Below are 6266 nucleotides of genomic sequence, written 5' to 3' on the forward strand. Positions count from 1 at the left end.
GTAGATAGAGTATCTGGGTAAAAGATAATGATTCAGAGCATCATCCAGAGTTCATGCAACAGGCAGCAATCTTGTTATGGGAAGCTAAAAGAAGGTGAAGGCTAGAGGCCTCAGACCCATTCTCAGACTGTGAGATCTTAACCTCTGATGAGGGCTCTCAGATCTTTATCTTAGATGGACCCAGAATTATCACCCTCTGACAAAACTCCATATTTATATACATCTCCACAAAAGAAAAAAGATATACAGAGATAGTTTTCAGAAGAAAAAATCAAAGCTATCAACCATATGAAAATGCTCTAATCAGTAATAATTAGAGAAATACACATTAAAACAACTCATACCCATCAGATTGACTAAGATGACAAAAAAGGAAAATGACAAATGCTGGAGAGGCAGTGAGAAAACCACGTTGTTGATGGAGCTGTAGTTTGACCATTCAGGGAAACAATTTGAAACTAAATTCAAATAAACTACATATACCCTTTATCCAGTGAAGCCACTATTTGGTTAATACCCGAAAGAGATTAATTTTTTAAATTAATTTATTTAGTCAATTTAGAACATTATTCCTTGGTTACAATAATCACATTATTTCCCTCCCTCCCCTCTACCCACCCTTCCCCCAGCCGACACGCAATTTCATTGGGTATTACTTGTGTCCTTGATCAGAACCTATTTCCATGTTGTTGGTATTTGCATTTAGAATGTTCATTTAGAGTCTACCTCCCCCGTCATATCCCCTTGACCCATGTATTCAAGCAGTTGTTTTTCTTCTATGTTTCTACTCCCACAGTTTTTCCTCTGAATGTGAATAGTGGTTTTTCCCATAGATTTCTCCAAGTTGTTCAGGATCACTGCATTGCCAGTAATGGAGAGTTCATTACATTCAATTGTACCATAGTGTCAGTCTCTGTGTACAATGTTCTCCTGTTTCTGCTCCTCTCACTCTGCATCAATTCCTGGAGGTTGTTCCAGTTCCCATGGAATTCCTGCATTTTATTATTCCTTTCAGCCCAATAGTATTCCATCACCAACAGATACCACAATTTGTTCAGCCATTCTCCAATCGAAGGGCATCCAGAGATTAATTTTTTTTAAAAGGCAAGGGCCCACATGTACAATGGTACTTATAGCAGCTCTTTTTGTTACAAAGAATTGGAAACTGAGAGGGTGCCTATCAATGGAGGAATAACTGAAGAAATTATGATAAATAAATGAGAGAACACTATTATGCTATTAAGAAATGATGAAGAAGTTGGTTTCAGAAAAACCTTCAAATACTTGTATGAAATGATAGAAAGTGAAGGATGCAAAACCAAGGGAACAATTTTATAGTAATTACCACATTACATTAAATACAGTAATTAACAATAATACTGAAAGATAATTAAGACTAAAAGACTTAGTAACTTTGATCAACACAGTGACATACCATAATTCCAAAGGATTCATGATGAAACATGCTATATACCTCCAAAGAGAAGCCAGATGGACTCAGAGAACAGATTGAAGCATATTTTCTTTTACTTCTTTATCTTGCCTTTTTTGAACATGGCTAATATGGAAATTTGTTTTGTATATCTACATATATTTATAATGGGTTTTATTTTTCTTGCCTCTCAATGAGTTAAGGGAAGGGGAAGGGGAGGAAGTGGAAGAAAACTTGAACCAAAAATAAGATAAAATTTAATTTTTTATAAACACATTATTTTTGGAAATGGTCCATATATTTCATTGGATTATCATGATATGCACAAAAAGAGGTAAAGAACTCCTACTCTAAACCCAACCCGAATGTCACCTCCTCCATGAAACCTCCCAGACTTCTCCCACTGTCCTTCCCTTATTTCCCTTATCCTCAGAACTCTTCGCAGTTCTATAATGCATTTATCAAGTGCATGACAGAAATCCATAGTGGTCATACCCCTCTAAATGAATTTAAGACCCTTGTGAGGTGAGAATATTTCCTAACTCAACTTGTTCTCTTTTACCAAATTGTTGCTAAATTAATATAGAAAGGAAAGGCCTTCTCAGACTTTGCTTAGAGACCCAAGTGCTTTCTGCTTTAAATGAGTCAGTTGGCTGGCTGTTTTCTCCTCTTCTAAAAGGAAAGAAAAATACTAAATCAGTCTATGCTTTGAAGAGATTCTGAGTCTTTGGGTCCCTGGTCCTTTACCCCATGCAGGACAAATCCCTGCAGTGACATTCTGGGTCTTGGTTTTGCTTCTTATTCATTGTATGACCCTGGACTAGTTTTTTCCCTCTCTGGGTCCATTTCTTCAACTAAAAATAAAAAATGAAAATATTCAAGTAGGTGATCTCTAGAGCCAGTGACATGAGTAGTGTAAACTGAGGCCGACCAGAATTTAGAAATAAACCAGGCATCTTTATTAGGGAATTGCAGAGACAGCCTAATGCAGAAAACTAAACTTCCCAATGCCCATCACAGCCTAGGGTTCTTTTATAGCTGAAAAACTCAAAGGGGAGGGGCAAGGGGAATATATAAAGTAAATTAATATAAAATTATTGACTGGAAATTAGGTAATGAGGCTAGCAACAACCTCTTTTCTCCCCCTCCCCCCCACCCCTTATCTCATGGCACTAAGAGGGGCTCATAGTTAGAATTTAGGTGCAAGACAATGACCCAGACTAGACAGCAAACCAGAGCAGAAACTGGACAAAGGAGATGGGGGGAGGGCAGGGTATTGTTTGTCCTTGATCTTTAAAGAGTGCTAATGACATCAAGGGGTGATTTGGCTTGTGTAAAAATTAGATGTAAAAAAGGCAGAGTTGCACAAAGTCATCAGCCTCACTCTCTCTTCCAGAGTCATTCCAGTCCAGAGGACAGGACAAAAGTCAAGACAATTGGCGATGGCTGGGGATGAAGTGTATGGCTTTGGGATTTTCTATATCTGACCAAGAGCTCCCCAGCACCAGATTCAGCTGCCTTTGTGGCATAGGGACATTGTGATCCTTAATAGTTAAGAATCTTTCCTAACTCAATTTGTTCTCTTTTAGCAAATTGTTGTTAAATTTATATAGAAAGGAAAGGCTTTCTCAGGCTCCACTCAGTCCCCCAGGGGAAGTCTTCACATGCAAAGGAAGATACTTCCCAACTCACAGGAATATTGGCCTGTCACTTACCTGCCCAGGTGGTTTGCTGGGGGTGTAGCAGCTATGCAAGCTACAGTGTCTTAGAATCACAGGTGAGAATGCCAGGTGGATGCCAAAGATGGAAGAGCAGCCTTGAAAAGAGCTCCACAAGCCCTCACACCACAGGTGTTGGTCCTCCTTGAATATCAATAAAAATTGGTACATGGAGATAAATACACAGAATCAGGAATGCTAAAGATCAATACACAGAATTGGGAAATGCTAAAAGAGCAGGTCCCATGCTTGGTGCTGACTTGGGTGAATTCCAGGGCTGTAGCTGCAATAGTTTGGACTCAGGTCAAAAAGCAAAGGCATCTGGGAGGAAGCAACAGTCCTTGAAGCCTACTCAATCTCAGTCTCATAGAAGAGCAGGGAGGCCTGAATTTGAACAGAGTCTAGCAAATTTCCATACTAGCATACAGGGAAAACAAGTTAAAAAGATTTCCTACCACAATTTGGAACTATACCCAAAGGGTACAGCTATAAAACTGTGCATACCCTTTGATCCAGTAATACCTTAGTCTATATACCAAAGAGATCATAAAAAGAGGGAAAGGGTCTGTTTGCACAAAAATATTTATAGTAGCTCTTTGTGTGGTGGCAAAGAATTGGAAACTGATGGGTCATCCATCAATTAGGGACTAGCAGAACAAATTGGGGTATGTGATGGTGATGGGATATTATTGTGAGGTGATGAACAGAATGATTTCAGAAAAAGCTGGAAAGACCTGCATGAACTGATACAGAGTGAAATAAGCAGAACCAGGAGAGCATTATACACAGTAACTGAAATGTTGTGGAATGATCAACTGTAAAAGACTTAACTACTCTCAGTGATACAATGATCTAGGACAATTCTGAAGGACTTATGACAAAGAATTCTATCCACCTCCAGAGAAAGAACAGTTGGAATCAGATGCAGAAGAAAGCATAACTTCTTTTGAGGAATCTCAGTCCTCATACAATTGTCAGCTCTAATGATCTCTGTTCCTAGGATGAAGACTCTGGGTTTCCTGTTGGCCCTATCATTACTTCTGGAAGATGTCACTTCACAAGGATGTAACTATCTTTCTTTTATATTTAGTCATCTTCAGCCTGGGATGTGGGATTAGTTTAAATAAATACTCCTGCTCGGGAATAGGATAAAATTATGGAGTGTGCTGATAAATGTTTACCAATGGTGCTCTTAAAAAAAAAGAAATGTACACAAGACACATTTTTAAGTTCATCTGGAAGTAGGTAGGTGGCTCAGTGCATAGAGTGCCAGGCCTGGAATCTGGAGGATGTAGGTTCAAATCTGGCCTTAGAAACCTTCCTTGCTGGGTAACTCTGAGCAAGTCACTTAACTCCATTTGCCTAGCTCTTGCCCTTCTCTGTCTTAGAGTTGTTGCTAGGACAGATGATGGGGGTTAAAAAAAGTTTAATATAACATTATTAATATTTTCTCCATCACTTTCTTAAATCTAGAAAATTAATCAAAACAATAAAGCAAATCCTAATATGTAGCATTTTACCTATTTTTAAGTGAAAATGCTCACGCTGAAAATTTAACAGGCTGGTAGAAGCTGATTCATGAGAAGAAAGAAAGGAGGGAGGGAGGGAAGGAAGGAAGAAAGAGAGGAAGGGAGGAAAGGAAGGAAGGAAGAAGGGAGGGAGGGAGGAAAGGAAGGAAGGAAGGAAGGAAGGAGGGAGGGAGGGAGGAAGGAAGGAAGGAAGGAAGGAAGGAAGGAAGGAAGGAAGGAAGGAAGGAAGGAAGGAAGGAAAGAAGGAAGGAAGGAAGGAAGGAAGGAAGGAAGGAAGGAAGGAAGGAAGGAAGGAAGGAAGGAAGGAAAGAAGGAAGGAAGGAAGGAAGGAAGGAAGGAAGGAAGGAAGGAAGGAAGGAAGGAAGAGAAAAAGAAAGAGAGAAAGAAAAATGAATTACCATCACATTGGGGTAGAGAAACAGTTTTGTCACAAATGATTTAGACAAAGGCCAAAGATAATAATAACATATCTATATAATGTTTTCAGTGTTTTTTTCATAACAACCTTATGAAATAGGTAGCATAATTCTCCCTATTTATCAGATGAAGAATCATCCAATGAGTAGCAGACTTAGGAGTCAAATCCATGTATTTTTCCTCAAAGACCAACCTTTTTTTTTTTTTTAAACCCTTACCTTCTGTCTTGGAGTCAATACTGTGTATTGGCTCCAAGGCAGAAGAGTGGTAAGGGCTAGGCAATGGGGGTCAAGTGACTTGCCCAGGGTCACACAGCTGGGAAGTGTCTGAGGTCAGATTTGAACCTAGGACCTCCAGTCTCTAGGCCTGGCTCTCAATACACTGAGCTACCCAGCTGCCCCCTAACCTTTTTTTTTTTTACTAGAATTTCCTTGACCTAGTATAGGGACAGCCCAGAGCCAGAACTCATGGAATTACCCAAGAACCAATTCTGGAACTAGTGTTTAGGTAACATTTTTGCAGTACTTGAAGAAGAGATAGTAAACAGAATGGTATGAGTGGATTGGAAATGGCAAGTGGATTTCATCTGTGAACAAGTGTAAAGTATATCTGGGGAAATTAATCCTAGCTATTCTTTCAGCATAGACATTGACATCCTAATTGGCAAATGGACCTTTCAGCAGATTCCTGGGGAAAATTGTAAACAGGCTAATTTCATTTTGGGGGTGTTCTCACCTCCTTTTCTGTACCCTTCCCTCACCTCCACTCCTCTTAGAAATCACAGAAAAATAACAAAAAATGTTAGAATTGGAAGGAATCTTAGAGATCATCTAATCCAAACCTCTCACCTTATAAATGGGGATGCTGAGGCCCAATAAAAAGAAGTACCTCACCTAAAGTCACACAATAAATAGCAAAACTAGGATTGGAATGCAAACTCATATATTTTAACTCAAAGTCAAGTAGTTATTCTTCCTACACAATCACACTTTTTTGTATGTTTCATGGTATTTAATAAATGTGGGTTTATATGAGAGTTGGTCAAATGCTAGGAGACCATGTAGGGACAGGAGGCTCAAAACCCAAGGGGTCTAAGTATGACAAGAGTTGGATGCTGATGAGATGACTATTTCACAAATGAATGATCGAAAAAACAACATTTCTAGTATT

General features: G+C 39.1%; 1 long non-coding RNA gene across 1 annotated transcript; it reads right to left on the reverse strand.

Moving 5' to 3' along the window:
- Window positions 1–2368: 2368 nt before the first annotated feature.
- Window positions 2369–3643, reverse strand: LOC103102661 (uncharacterized). The gene is made up of 2 exons (XR_001626313.2): window positions 3148–3643; window positions 2369–2470 (listed from the first exon to the last, which is right to left on the reverse strand). It is a non-coding gene; the product is annotated as an uncharacterized LOC103102661 (long non-coding RNA).
- Window positions 3644–6266: the final 2623 nt, after the last annotated feature.

This window comes from Monodelphis domestica, chromosome 1 (genome assembly GCF_027887165.1).
Source record: "Monodelphis domestica isolate mMonDom1 chromosome 1, mMonDom1.pri, whole genome shotgun sequence".
Classification (NCBI taxonomy): Eukaryota; Metazoa; Chordata; class Mammalia; order Didelphimorphia; family Didelphidae; genus Monodelphis; species Monodelphis domestica.